The following is a 16,454-nucleotide window of genomic DNA, read 5'->3' as shown; positions in this document are numbered from 1 at the left end:
TGTATATATATATTATATTCCTTTACTTAAATATACATATACATATATATTTCTTTACTTAACTATACATATACACATATATTTTTTGTTTATGCTCATATGCACAAGATACAATATTGTTTTAGCCAAAAGCCATTTGAAAGTCTATTAGCTTGGCTTCCACCCTTGGGTTGCCTGTCAAGCTTGGCTGGCTTTCCTTAGTCCACCTTTTTAACTCAACTGCCTTTACCCAAAACTTGGATTTAATTCTACTATTCGAGTTTAATTTTACCCTCCAAAGTTGCCCCTCTCTCGAACTGGGTGACTCAAATCCTCTAGTTGGAGCCTAGCTCGAGACTTACTTCTCAAGCTTTCCTTGCATCCATGTCTTAGCTTGGCTTAGGTGAAGAGTCTCGTTTTTTGTGCCAGAATCCCTTATAAAAAGGATTTACTTGGCTACTAAACTCACCACACTCCAATCTTCATCTGTAATCCCTTCCTCGAGGTAATTTACCGTTTGATTTATATTTTCCCTTTGTTTTTTTATCCATTGAGAATACTTGAGTCTTAATTCCTAGGATTGATGTGTCGACCGATTCTAACGATTCCGACTTCGTTCCTAATCAAAGGGCTCCAAACCGTACATGGAGGGAACGTGAGTTACAAAGTGACCACTTAACTTCTCACACTCTTCCTTCAGGTCCATTAACCGCAAACGCCTTAAATTCTCTTAGGATCAAATTCTGAATTCCTGATTCGATTCACATGAGAGTCAATTCCTTAGGTGAAAATCCATCCAATCCACCCTTAGGCGAAGTGGCTTTCTACCCAGCTATGTTCACTTTTGAATTTAGACTTCCCCTTCATCCTTTCATTCAACAATTCTTAACTCATGTAAACGTAGCACCCTTCCAATTATTTCCAAATTCTTATTGTGTGTTATTATTGTGTTATGTCCTCTGGCTTCAATTAGGTAACTTAAACCCTATTACCATGGAGGAATTTATGTCCCTTCATACTCTTAAGAAAATAAAGTCCTCATCAAACTTCTATTATGTCACTATTCGCAAGGGAACTCTGTTGTCTCTTGTCCAACCACCACGAAGGGGTGGAACAAACAATGGTTTTTCGTCAGTGGTGACTGGCTCGCCTCGAACTGTGGAGAGCCCTCTTTACTAGTCCCGACTAAGTATTGGACTTTTAGTAAGTTTTTGGCACGTTCGCTTGATCGGGGCCTATTTTTATAATTTATTCTAATTTTTTTCGCAGTTGATTACAAGCCTACCTTGACTGGTGTGGTTATTACATTTCGAGACAACTCTTTCGACTTATAGCTTGCTTCGCTATGGTCCCAATTTGGTTTAGCAAGAATTCTTAGACAGTTTTGAACTCGACCCATCTACCTGCATAGGTCTGACTGGTGCTCTTTTTTTTATAGAGAATTAATTTGAGGTTTACTCTTCTCTTTTCCTTTTTAGGAATAGCACCTCGCAAGAGCTTGCGTCAAAGGATACATGATGGACTGGGGGCTAATGCACGTGCCACTCAATTTCACCTGTCGAGCCCTCTTTCCATGCCTTGCACAGGTGAGCTGATAGAATCTGATCTTGCACAAAATCTCCCTGATGAACCACCTTCCCAACGTCCATGCATTCGAACCTCACCCTGCCATAACCCTTCTACTCCTATTGTGATAGTCCTAACCCCTTCATACTCCTACGTCCATACACAGGTTGAAGGCTCTACCTCGTCTTCTTCATACCCTTTTGACTTCAATGGGCCATACGAGTCCAACGGTGATGAGACTGCCTTCTTAACTCGGGCTATGACCCAATGGACTAGAGTGAGCAATAAAGTATTGAACCAATGGCATGCTGATCCCAGGTCAGGTATTACACAGACTCAGTAACATCTTTGCTTGGTAAGTAATTCTATTGGATCATATTTTTGTCTCTTCCGAGTACCTATCTATCTGTTCTAATCTTCCTTACTTTTATAGACATCCTATGAAATGATGACGTCTTGCCAAAAATTAAGTAATGAAGTAGAGTTTCATAGGCTGAATCATACGAAGCTGCATGAAGAGGTAGAGACCTTCAGGGGAAATATTGTTTCTCGTAGGGAATTTGATCGAGTTTCTGCTTTATATGCCGAAATGTCTACTCGGCTTGCCTATTCTCAAGCATCCTTGGCTACACTTCAAACTCATCATGACACTTCAGTCAACGAGTTGAAGGAGACGCTTTCAATTTTTAAAGCTGAGTTGGAGGAAGCTCGGACCAAGCTTTCAAATGCTAAATACTTGGCTGGGAGTTTTAAGAAAATGGAGGCATACAGCCAGATGGATGATGACTGCCTCGAATGTGGGGTTATGCTGGCTATGTGCATCGTTAAGGCAAAATACCCTATCGTTGACAGAGATCTCATCCAATCTAAAATTAAGGCCTAGCATAATGATGAGACTCGAGGGATTGATAGTGTAGGTATCTTTGCTAGCCAAGCCTTGCCAACTGCCCCTCATCCTGCCTTTGATGATCTTCTCCAAGGCGTTTCTGATTTTCCTGATTTGAGAACTCTTACGGAGCTCGACGATATTGGTCACATAGATTAATAGACTTTCTTTTATTTTATTTTGTTTTTTTTTTTTTTGGATTTATCATCAGTCTTATTAGAACATGTAATTATTTTAATCACAGCTCGAGCTGATGGCTTGAGCTTGCAGTTTAGTTGAGCAAAATTTGATAGTCCAACGCTTAGTATAGAGTTTTATACTTTTTTGTTTGTTTGTAACTTAACTTGTGGGAATTTACTTATTCAGCTTTTATTTATCCAAAGTTGCAGCTCAAATTTGCTTATAAGTTAAGCTTGTAGTTTGCTTATCATAATCTGCTATATTCCAGCTTTTCTTTATTATTACTCCTTGCTCCCCACTCATGCACGAATAACTTTATGCATAAAAGAAGGACGTCATTGCTTGAGTAAACTCTAAGATTCAAAATTCCCATTGTCAATTTCAAAAGTGACAAATATTAATACTCGAATTGAAAGAAATTACAAATCTTTTGCTAAAATTTTGAAGCAAATCTAGGAAGTATAAATTCGATTATCAAGAAATTACTGAAAATAAATTTTCAAGTGTTCGACATTCCATGGGTGGGGTAAGCTTTCCCCGCTTAAGTCAGTCAAGCTGTGTGTTTTAGGCCCAATGACTTTGGCCACTTGGTAAGGACCCTCCTAGTTTGGTCCTAAAGCTCCACTGCCTGGATCTTTAGTGTTAGCCATGACTCGCCTAAGGACTAAGTTTCCCACTCTAAAGCTTCGTTTGCGCACATGGGAATTATAGTATCGTAACACCCGATTTTTATATTCTGCCACCCTTAGATTCACCATCTTTCGACGTTCTTCCAATAGGTCTAGATTTAGATGGAGCACTTCATCATTCTCAGCTAACTCAAATTGCTCGACCCTAGGGGAAAGGATTCCAACCTCAACCGATACCACGACTTCTGCTCCGAAGGCTAACAAAAATGGTGTCTCACCCGTCGAAGGTTCGAGATGTCGTTCGATAGGCCCACAACACATTTGGCAGCTCTTCAGGCCACAGTCCCTTTAATCCTTCTAGCTTAGCTTTGAGATTTCGCTTAATGATCTTATTGACAGTTTCAATCTGTCCATTAGCTTGTGGGTGGGCTGGAGAGGAAAAGTAATGTTTGATACTGAGGCTAGAGCAAAATTGGCGGAATGTCACATTGTCAAACTAACGACTATTGTCAGTGATCAGGACATATGGTATGCCGAATCGACATACGATGCTCTTTCAAATGAAACTGGTTATTTTTTGCCCAGTAATTGCTGGTAGATCTTCAGCCTCTGCCCATTTGGTAAAATAATCAACAGCAACAATTGGGGAACTTGTCCCCTTTACCTGGAGGTAAGGGTCCAATTATGTCGATGCCCATTGTGCGAACGGCCAAGGGCTCAATGATGTTTGGGATAGGTTCAAGGGGCTGTTTGGGTACGATCGTAAATCGCTGACAACCGATCGCAAGATGTGGTAAACTTACATGCATTCCTGAGCTAGTGTGGGCCAATAATAACCTTGACGAATTATTTTCTTTGTGAGGGATCGGGTCCAGAATGATTACCACACACTCCCTCGTGAATTTCCCGCATGATGTAAATCAGCTTACTCCACATCAACACATTTAGTAGAGGGAGAAGAATATCCTCTCTTGTACAGTCTTCCATTATTTATTACATAGTGGCCAGCCTTGCAACTTAACTGTCGAGCTTTAACTTTTTCATCCGGCAATACCCCTTTTTCCAGAAACTTGATTAAGGGGGTCATCCAACTGCTATGCTCGATCTGCGCTTGCTCATCTATCTCCATAGCTTCTTCTCTCAATATACTGGGTGCATTCAAAACTTCTACAAGCACCATTTTACCTAAGTCAACATCATAAGCTGCTGCCAATCGGGCTAAGGAATCGACTTTGGCATTCTGAGACCACGGTATCTGCTTTATTTCGCACTTGCTAAATGAACCTAACATTTTTTGGACATCTGCTAGATAAACAGCCATTCGATAATCTTTGGTCTGGTATGTCTCGGCCACCTGATTGACAATGAGTCGGGAATCACTGTAAATAATTAGGTTGGTGACTTCAACTTCAACAGCTAGTCATAGTCCAACTAATAGTGCTTCATACACTGCCTCGTTATTCAAAGCCCGAAACTTGAACCTCAAGGCATACTCAAGATGCCCTCCCTTTAGTGACAACAGCAGCAATCCAGCTCCGCAACCCTTTTCTATTGGAAGATCTGTCCACATAAAGCTCCCATGGAAGGTCGTTGCAATTCTCGGTTTTTAGACATATTTATGTCATGTATACCTCCGTGCTGTCCCCCGGTGAGGCACATGAAGTGAACTCAGCGACAAAGTCGGCTATAGTTCGGGGGCGAAAATGGATGTCGTATTCGCCCAACTCAACTGCCCATTTCATTAGTCTACCAGACGCGCTTCTGGCTTTTGCAGCACCTGTCGTAATGGGAAACTGGTTAAAACCGTCACTTTATGTGCTTGGAAATAAGGGCGTAACCTTCGGGCAGATACCACCAAGGCGAGGGCAAGCTTTTCTACATGGGGGTATCTCGTTTTTGTCCCAACCATCAACTTGCTAGTGTAGTATAACGGTGACTATTGGCACTCGTCTTCCTTGACTAGAATAGAACTAACTGCGGAATCAGACACTGTTAGGTATAAGAAAAGTTCTTCGCCTGGCACAGGCTTGGAAAGGAGTGGGACTGAGTTGAGATAATTTTTGAGTTGTTTGAACGCTTCCTCACATTCCTCAATCCATTCAAAGTTAGCTTTTTTCCTTAATACCTTAAAAAAATGAAGACATTTATCGGTAGCTTGTCTTACAAAACAATTAAGAACCACTATCTTCCCATTCAAGCTTTGCTATTGTTTTACCGTTTTGGGAGACTCCATCTCCAATATAGCTCATATTTTATCTAGATTTTTCTCAATTCCTCTCTAGTTCACCATAAAGCTCAGAAACTTACCAGAAGCCACTCCGAAAGCACACTTTTTTGAGTTTAGCTTCATTTGATATCTTTTCAAGATTCTAAATGCTTCAGCTAGATCATCTACATGGTTGTTTGCTTTTTTGCTTTTAACCAACATGTCATCCATGTATACCTCCATATTCCTGCCAATAAGAGGAGCAAAAATTTTATTCACCAGACGTTGATAAGTAGCTCCTGCATTCTTGAGGCCAAATGGCATCACAGTATAACAATAAAGTCCCCGACTAGTAACGAAAGAGGTTTTCTCTTGATCTGGGGGGTGCATTCTAATTTGGTTATACCCTGAGACCATCCATGAAGCTCAATAGCTCGTGATCGTCAGTAGCATCGACAAGTTTATCTATTCTCGGGAGTACGAAACTATCCTTCGGGCAAGCTTTATTGAGGCCAATAAAATCAATGCACATTCTCCATTTTCCATTTGCTTTCCTGACGAGCACCATGTTGGACAACCACTATGGGTAGTGGACCTCTCAGATGAACTTCGTTCATAATAAGTTGTCAACCTGCTCAGCTATTATTTCATTACGAGCTTGATTAAAAGCCCGCCTCTTTTGGCGCACTAGTTTGAAGCTTGGATCAATACTAAGGTGGTGCACCATTACTTGTGGGTCCACACCCGGCATGTCGTCTGTAGACCAGATAAATACATCTGCATTGTTTCTCAGAAAAGCTACAATAGCTTCTTTCTCATCAACTCTTAGCTTTGTCCCAATACTAACTCTTTGAGTGTCAGACAACAACGGGATAGATTCTAACGACTCAGCTGGCTCGCCACGGGACCTGGGTTCAGTTGTCAATTCGGGACTGATAACGCCATTCGCCTCTACCTCATTAACGAAAGAGTCACTCACCAAGGGAGTTGAGGTTCGAGTTTTGACTTTGAACTCTTCTACAGTGTGATGTACCTCCTCATTTTCTTTTTCGACAACATTGCTAACGACGTGACAACTTCTACCTTGCCCTGTGGATTTCTCATGGCAATTCTATAGCATTCTCGCGACATCAATTGTTCCCCTCTCATAACTTCCACTCCCACTAGAGTTGGAAATTTCAATAACTGATGATAGGTGGATGGAACAACTTTCACTTGATGCAGGAATGGTCTCCCTAGGATGACATTATAAATCGATCTATAATTTACCACTAAAAATTCCACCATAGCTGTTACACTGGCCATGCCTCCATCGAAGGTGATCGAAAGTTCTATGCTGCCCTCGAGGTATACTGTCTGGCCACTAAACCCCAATAGCAGGGTCGTGTTTCTCTTCAAGCGCTCTCGTCCCAACCTCGTGGCATCAAAGGTGCGGAGAGATAAAATGTCTGCCAAGCTACCTTCATCCACTAAGATTCGATGTACCTTGACGTTCGCTATGGTTAGCGATACTACTAGGGCGTCATTATAAGGCTGATGTAGATTTTCCACGTCCTCCCCATAAAAGCTAATAACTTGATCCACCATAGCAGTAGAACATAATTCGTGGGCTTTTGAAGGTAGTCGAACTTCCTGAGCTATACTCGTTCGCTTTCTTCCGGAATTGCCCCCAGTCGGTCCACCCATAATTGTCTTAATTTCTCTAGAGGGAGTCAGCATATGGTCTCTTTTGCTTTGAGTTGTTTTGCTTTGATTGCCATTCTGGTCTCCGCTTTCTCCCACATATTCCTTCAGTTGTCCCCATTGAATTAAAGTCTCTATAGCTTCCTTGAGGTCAAAGCATTCAGCGGTGGTATGACCATGGTCCTGGTGGAAGAGACAGTATTCGTCTCAGTTTGTGCGACCCAGCTTCCAGCTTTATAGGCCACTTCAGCATTTCTTTATCTTGGATTTTCATTAATATCTGCTCTACGGGAACCACCGTGGGAGTGTAACGCTCAAACTTGCTAGGTGGCAAGCCTTTTCGGGTTGTCTTTTCCTGTGCTACTGGTCATTCTTCCACTCTTCTCTTATTGTTCGCATGACGGTCTTCCTCTTCTCGACCTCTCGATCTGTGGTGATCCGGGCGAGTGGTTTTTTCTTCTTGACCACCTCTCGAGCGGAGAAGCTCCCCAGCACTCATGTACTTCTGGGCCCTAGAAAGTAACTCAACATAGGTGGTAGCAACTTATTTGCCTAAAGACCAAAGGAACCTCTCATCTCTGAGTCCTGCTACAATGGCTGTTAGAGTTGCACCGTCGGTATAACCTTCAATCGACAAAGCTTCACTATTGAATCTTGCGACATACTCCCTCAGTGATTCATTTCTTCCTTGTTAAATGGTGAGGAGATGAGTGGGAGGTTTTCTTTGATCTCGACCTCCTAAGAACTAAGTAATTAATGCCCTAGCTAGCTCTCAGAATGAAGCTATCGATTTCCTTTTTAACTTCTGATAACGGGCAGAAATGCACGTTATTACATTGCTAAGTAATTAAACAATGTTGGCTTGCGTTGATAAAATATGTTAGATTGCGTCCAAAAAAGCATTAAGTTTATATAATTGCAGTCGTATGTGTTCATCACATAGGAACAGTTAATTTTTGTGTTTTTATGCAGAATATACGTTGACGCAAGGTGAAAAGAGCGATCACAAGAGATCAACGGATGAGCATAGCATTACTGCAAGGCTTTGCGGTGATTTATGTTCGCAAACATCTACTTAAGAAGGATTACCGCATAAAGCCTGCGCAAATTGGTGGGCACATCTGGGTGAAAGGCATAAATAATCGATGGGACAGAAAGCTGATGACGGTCGAATCCGAATTAACTTGACAGCCACTAACGATAACAAGTACATGCAGCTTTTCGGTGAAAAATATTCGGCACATAAGTCAAGGAATTAAAGTCATCCCATCTGTGCAATCATAAGAGGGAAACCTCCTTTCACCCCGGAAGCTCTATAAATACCGAAGGCATCCTTCAGAAAAGGGGTTAATGAATTCACCTGTTCACCGATTTAGGAGCTTTAGCCGTGTTCATAGTTTTCTTTTATTTTTAAGGCAGAGCAAGGGAAGAGTAGAGGCGCCGGAAGATCGTTCAGGGCAACTCGAGAGAGAACCCGAAGGCGTAAAAGCAAAGAGCGGGCCGACTCTCGCGAGAGCGAGATTATCTTTTGAACACGAGTAGAAAGACAGTGTAAAAGCCTGGGCAGCAAGAGATTGCTACCAGGCTCTTTATTCTCTTCTTGCATTATTATTTTGTACTTCAACTTTATATTTATACAATGGAAGTTCTTATTCTACATATGTTCACTCTCTTCGCATGCATGAGTCGCTAAACTTGTCGAATGGGTTGAGGAGAATTAAGCTAACATGACCTAGGAAGTTCATTGCTTGCGATTATCTTGTGTTATGCTGTGCCAGACATCCCTTTAGAGCTACTCGAGAGAGAGTCTAAAGAAATAACCTAAGACTTGAGAGAGCTAGGTTAGAATCTAGACTCGAGAGAGCAAGATTTAAACTGCATAAACAAAAGATAGGGACTTAGAGATAAACTTTGTTTGCCAACCTGCATTGCATGCATCTGGTGACGAGAGATTAGAAGTCAAATTATTCAACAACTCCCATGGACGCAATATGCGATGAATGTTCTTAAGATATGCGTTGATAGTCATGCGTCGATGGTCATGCGTTGGAGTGATAATGCATTAACGAATGTCTGCGATGACTATGCGTCATGTTATAAGTTTTCTTGCGTTCACGCCAAGTATAACGCGAACGCAAGTTTCTCGAGTGATTCGAGGTCGAACACAGGGACTTGTAGCAAAATGAATGCGGTGATGTGCATGTGGCGGTTTAAATAAAAGAATGTTGGATGGGTTACTAAGTTAATCCTACTCCTACTCCTATTTAACAGACAACGCAATGAGAATTTGCATGAGAGGTAGAGACACGACAACTCTTGACATGAAACAAATGAATGGGAAAGATAAATAAAATGCGGAGATGTTTTCATTGCAACCCTTAAGAGTGACCGTAAGAGCAACCTTAGTCAATGCAAGCCATGCAATCATGCTACACACATGTGAACCTAACTCTTGGACGTATGCGGTGTATCTGCGATGTTATCGAGAAGCCTATGCCTACCTAGACCTCCATTACCCGCTCACTAGCTCTCGTCGCATGAACCTGGTTGCCACATAACACCTTATCCTACTTCCTGGACGNCGGCCGTCATGTGTTTAGAATTACCTTTAGCTCTTTTGCGACTGATTGCCCTTCTACCTTAGGGTCAACATTGGCTTTCAACACATTGCCTACACTTCAATGTTGTTTGCAACCTGGTTGCACAAGCTGCAATACTCCCAAGATAAAAAGTTTGCTCGCAGAGACACAAAACTTAACAAAAAATTAGCTGCCAAGTCCTCGGCAACGGTGCCAAAAACTTGGTGACGGGAGATTAGAAGTCAAATTATTCAACAACTAAAATCCCGTTGACGCAATATGCGATGAATGTTCTTAAGATATGCGTTGATAGTCATGCATCGATGGTCATGCGTTGGAGTGATAATGTGTTAACGAATGTATGCGATAATCATGCATCCCGTCACAAGTTTTCTTGCATTCACGCCAAGTATAACGCGAACGCAAGTTTCTCGGGTGATCCGAGGTCGAACACAAGGACTTGTAGCAAAATGAATGCGGTGATGTGCATGCGGCAGTTTAAATAAAAGAATGTTGGAGGGGTTGCTAAGTTAATCCTACTCCTACTCCTATCTAACAGACAACACAATGAGAATATACATGAGAGGTAGAGACACGACAACTCTTGACATGAAACAAATGGATAGGAAAAATAGATAAAATGCGGAGATGTTTTCATTGCAACCCTTAAAAGTGACCGCAAGGGCAACCTTAGTCAACGCAAGGCATGCAATCATGCTACACACACGTGAACCTAACTCTAGAACGTATGCGGTGTATTTACGATATTGCCGAGAAGCCTATGCCTACCTAGACCTCCATAACCCGCTCACCAACTTTCGCCGCATGAACCTGGTTGCTGCATAAGACCTTATCCTACTTCCTGGACGCATGCAATATCCTATCTATAGGGCGATACGCTGTGTGATAGCAAACATAGCTTATCCCTAAGTTCCCCATTCTTGCCTATGCATTCTAATCCGTTTTTCCGAGTCTTAGATTTGGGTTTTAGACTACTCTCCCAAGTATGCCTAAATGATGAATGAAGTGCTCATAGGACAAGGTAACTGTATGAACTTTATTGACCTAAGATTATTCCTATCTCTAGTGAACAATGCATACATTACTTAATGCGACCAACCACTTACCTTCCTGGGCAGTTGATTGTTGCTGACTTTACTCATAGACAAGCAATGTGTTAGCCTATAGACAGGTGTTGCCGCAGCTTCACACTAAGCAAATAAGGTTACTCACACACTCACACAACGCACACCTCTCAGTAGGTTGCTACAAGCTTCATATTCCTAATCCACATGACTAAGTATGCGATACCCAAGCAATCTCACTAAGTGTTGCAATGAAAGTAAAGATGCTAAGTAAAGAAGATGGAGATGGAATCGAAGGAAACAGAGAAATTTATTGAACACAAAATGCATTAATTCCTTAATCACAAAATGTATACAATACAGTATAAGAAAAGAAAGGAAAATGGAATAACCGGCTGGAAGCAAAGATTTACTTCCAACGGATGTGCGTCAAGGCTGCCCGTGGTGCCATGGATGGATGGTGGAGCTGACTCTCTCGAGATCTAGCTCCGGTCGTCACTCGGAATGGATGAAGGAGGTGAAGAACTCTCATGCGTCTTCTCACACATGTTGTTTGGATCTCAAGGATCCGCCCTAGGCGAACCTCAGGCAAAAACCTTGGATACAACCTTGGGCAAAACCCCTGGATTACTCGAATTTCTACTCATCGGCTTCTATTTATAGACCTTGGATTGTCGATAGCATTAATGGATTGCTCTGAGTTTGACATTCAACGCCTTAGTCCTTTTCTGAACCTCTACCGCTAACGGTGTGGTAGGTGAAATGTCAGCATCAGCTTTTGATTTTCTCAAGGTAGATGTGTTGATGCGTTCATTCCACCAACCTTGCGTTGATCCCATTAATGTGCATTATCGCGTAGCCGCAATCATTCAATGACCACATTCACTTAATACCGCAACTTTCACGATGACCGCAATTGCTTGACGAGTGCAACTCCCATGCGATGGACACATACGGCTGATTACCACAACATCCATGTGTTGATCGACGTGTTCGCATTTGCGATGGAGTGTTTCTCCACATGCGGTCGTTTATGTGGTGGTCCGGTTTCCGCATTTGCGTCCACTTCCTGTATTAGCTACAAAAATAGAACATTGAACGCATAATAACGCATAATAATGGGTTAGCCGAGATTCACCATGTTGATCGACGCAAACTCATTTTCTCATTAATTCCTAGCACAATTGCTACATATTCTGCTTAACAATCTTCATAATTTTAAGTAAATGGCCTAAGATGTCATGCATTTCTGCATGTCATCACACCTCCAAACCTAAAATCATGCTTGTCCTCAAGCATGCATTATACTCAAGAAATTCTAACTCACCTTCATGCTTTCCTTTGTAATGACCAGCTTCTCAGAATATAATTTACACACACCTCTGACCATCACCGCAATGCTCTCCTCCACTTTGGCTGCTTCTTCAAAAGGATCTTTTCTAAGTTTAAATCCAACAAGTCTTTGCTCAAAAACTTTTTATTCATTCACCGCAATTTTGCGTTTAGCTTTTGAGAATGCGTTCGTCAAAATAATTCAAAAATTTGCGATGACTTATTCAAATGTAGCGTTGAACCTGGTTACACCCTTCGTTTTGGCTTGCCCCATCGCGTGTCATGTGGGCATCCAACTTCGATTGCATTCCATATTCAACTCAAATATTGTCTCCTTTGATTTGGCTTGCGCCGGACAGAGGAGTTGCGCTTATGCACTGATCCTGGCGACTTGCCTTCGTTTTGGCTTGCCCCCACGTATGTCATGCGGACATCCAACTTCAAGCAAGTGTCTTTCACAGCTTAACTCTTATCAACATGGCTTTCCCCATTGCGTTGATAGTGGAGTTATTATTCAAAAAACTTGCCTTTTTTTTTCAAATGATCGCAATGCAATAAACGCAATTCTCTGAGACTGCTGCCACCCCCAAACTTAGAGGTTGGCAACGTTCTCACTGCAAAGCTAAAAAAAAATTATAATAATACGATAATAAATGTTTGAACAAAGGTTTGCACAAAATAAAACTCAAAACTTTCAAAATTTGAAGAAGTTAATAAAAGTAAAGAATGCCTTGCGTTGATTAGTTAGAAGATGCGATGAACTATACGTACCATCATAGAAACATCGCAAAACAATGCAATCGGGAAAGAAAGAATTTCAAAAGGATAAGGCATGCAAGATAACAGGAAAATACCTTATGCGGAACAACGCATGCGATCATGCGTTGGAATCCACGCGATTGAAGCCATGCGTTGAGGGATGAAAGGAATTCTTCCATTGAACTACGAACCGAGGAGACTTATTGTTGCACCTACAAGAGCAAACATACCACAACCAAGGAAGCAACCATATATCCAAAATAACAATGAAAATAAAAATAACCTATACTAAGAAAGCAAAGTAAAGATAGAGTAGAAGACGTACCTGGAAAAATATGAGTGTTTTCACCGCAAGGAGTCTTCCATGTAGGAGATTGCTCTCAACTGCTCGGGCCAAGTTGCCTTGACCATTGGAACTTCCAGCAATTGTTAGGCACATGCGGCCGTCATGTGTTTAGAATTACCTTTAGCTCTTTTGCGACTGATTGCCCTTCTACCTTAGGGTCAACATTGGCTTTCAACACATTGCCTACACTTCAATGTTGTTTGCAACCTGGTTGCACAAGCTGCAATACTCCCAAGATAAAAAGTTTGCTCGCAGAGACACAAAACTTAACAAAAAATTAGCTGCCAAGTCCTCGGCAACGGTGCCAAAAACTTGGTGACGGGAGATTAGAAGTCAAATTATTCAACAACTAAAATCCCGTTGACGCAATATGCGATGAATGTTCTTAAGATATGCGTTGATAGTCATGCATCGATGGTCATGCGTTGGAGTGATAATGTGTTAACGAATGTATGCGATAATCATGCATCCCGTCACAAGTTTTCTTGCATTCACGCCAAGTATAACGCGAACGCAAGTTTCTCGGGTGATCCGAGGTCGAACACAAGGACTTGTAGCAAAATGAATGCGGTGATGTGCATGCGGCAGTTTAAATAAAAGAATGTTGGAGGGGTTGCTAAGTTAATCCTACTCCTACTCCTATCTAACAGACAACACAATGAGAATATACATGAGAGGTAGAGACACGACAACTCTTGACATGAAACAAATGGATAGGAAAAATAGATAAAATGCGGAGATGTTTTCATTGCAACCCTTAAAAGTGACCGCAAGGGCAACCTTAGTCAACGCAAGGCATGCAATCATGCTACACACACGTGAACCTAACTCTAGAACGTATGCGGTGTATTTACGATATTGCCGAGAAGCCTATGCCTACCTAGACCTCCATAACCCGCTCACCAACTTTCGCCGCATGAACCTGGTTGCTGCATAAGACCTTATCCTACTTCCTGGACGCATGCAATATCCTATCTATAGGGCGATACGCTGTGTGATAGCAAACAGAGCTTATCCCTAAGTTCCCCATTCTTGCCTATGCGTTCTAATCCATTCTTTCGAGTCTTAGATTTGGGTTTTAGACTACTCTCCCAAGTATGCCTAAATGATGAATGAAGTGCTCATAGGACAAGGTAACTGTATGAACTTTATTGACCTAAGATTATTCCTATCTCTAGTTGAAACCAATGCATAATTACTTAATGCGACCAATCACTTACCCTCCCGGGGCAGTTGGTGTTGCTGACTTTACTCATAGACAAGCAATGCATTAGCCTATAGACAGGCGTGGCCGCAGCTTCACACTAAGCAAATAAGGTTACTCACATACTCACGCAACGCACACCTTTTGATAGGTTGCTACATTCTTCATATCCCAATTCACATGACTAAAGTATGCGATACCCAAGCAATTTCACTAAGTGTTGCAATGAAAGTAAAGATGCTAAGTAAAGAAGATGGAGATGGAATCAAAGGAAACAAAGAATGTATTGAACCACAAAATGCATTAATTCCTTAATCACAAAATGTATACAATACAGTATAAGAAAAGAAAGGAAAATGGAATGATTGGCCGGAAGCAAAGACTTGCTTCCAGCGGATGTGCGTCAAGACTGCTGGGTGGTGCCATAGATGGGCGGTGGGAGCCGACTCTCTCGAGATCTAGCTCCGGTTGCCACTCGGAATGGATGAAGGAGATGAAGAAACTCTTAAGCGTCTTCTCACGCATTTTGTCTGGATCTCAAGGATCCGCCCTAGGCGAACCTCAGGCGAAAACCTTGGATTCAACCTTGGGCGAAAACCCTGGATTACTTAAATTTTTGTTCATCGGCTTCTATTTATAGAGCTTGGATCGCCGACAGCATTAATGGACTGCTCTGAGTTTGACATTTGGCGCGTTAGTCCTTTTCTAACCTCTTGCGCTAACGTGTGGTAGGTGAAATGTCAGCATCAACTTTTGATTTTCTCAAGGTAGATGCATTGATGCATTCATTCCACCAACCTTACGCTGATCCCATTAGTATGCGTTATCGCGTAGCCGCAATCATTCAATGACCACATTCGCTTAATACCGCAACTCTACACGATGACCGCAATCTCTTGACGAGCGCAACTCCCATGCAATGGACGCATACGGCTGATTACCGCAATATCCATGCGTTGATCGATGCGTTCCCGTCTGTGATGGAGTGTTTCTCTGCATGTGATGGTCCGATTTCCGCGTTTGCATCCACTTCTTGTATTAGCTACAAAAATAGAACATTGAACGCATAATAACAGGTTAGCCGAGATTCATCATGTTGATCGACGCAAACTCATTTTCTCATAAATTCCTAGCACAATTGCCGCATATTCTGCATAACAACCTTCATAATTCTAAGTAAAAGGCCTAAGATGTCATGCATTTCTGCATGTCATCAGCATCCTAGAGATAGGAATGATATTATGTGATCGCATTATTTGTATGTGTGTCATTTTGTCATCGCATAAATAAGAATAGAGGCTTATGTGTAGGTCCTATAGACTTATCGCATTTATCGCATGCGTTCTAGCCTTAGAAGTCGTGGCATTCGTACCGAGAGGTGGTTTACTGTTGTATGCATGTTGTATGTCCGCAAAGCATGAACGCATCCTCGGAAATGTTAGCCGAAACCCTTCTCAACCCGTTCATAGCATACTCATCGCATCTTCCGTTTTATCAACTCTTTTTGAACTTTGCCGCATTTTTTTATTTTCATTACCACAACAAATAAAACCAACAACTATTTGAGTTACCGGTTACCGCAAAGTTTTCCTGAAAATTACCACCGTATATTGTTTTCCCAAGTCCCTGAGTTCGACCCTGGATTTACCAGGAAACTCATTAGGGTTTACACTTGGATTCTACTGAGAAAACTTGAGTGCTCAACGCATTTTCATCATCGCGTTTCATCCATAATTCCACGTCATAAAATAATGCATCAAGTTTTTTGCATCGTTGCCGGGGACTTCGGCAAAATAGTGTGCTAACGATAATTTTTCCGATTGCTTTGCAAACTCTCAATCTCTAGCGAATTACAACCCGGAGATTGAGAGAACATTTCGACGCAGACTAAGAGACAACCGCCAACAACAAGAGAGAACACCGAGAATGGTGGAACAACCGGAAGTAAGATCCGGAAACGCGAGCAATAATGGCCAACCTCATCCTTTTGGCGAATGACCGCAATAGACCCATTCGGGAC

The sequence above is a fragment of the Benincasa hispida genome, chromosome 11 (assembly GCF_009727055.1).
Source record: "Benincasa hispida cultivar B227 chromosome 11, ASM972705v1, whole genome shotgun sequence".
NCBI classification, from domain to species: Eukaryota; Viridiplantae; Streptophyta; class Magnoliopsida; order Cucurbitales; family Cucurbitaceae; genus Benincasa; species Benincasa hispida.
Note: the sequence above shows the minus strand (reverse complement) of the source record.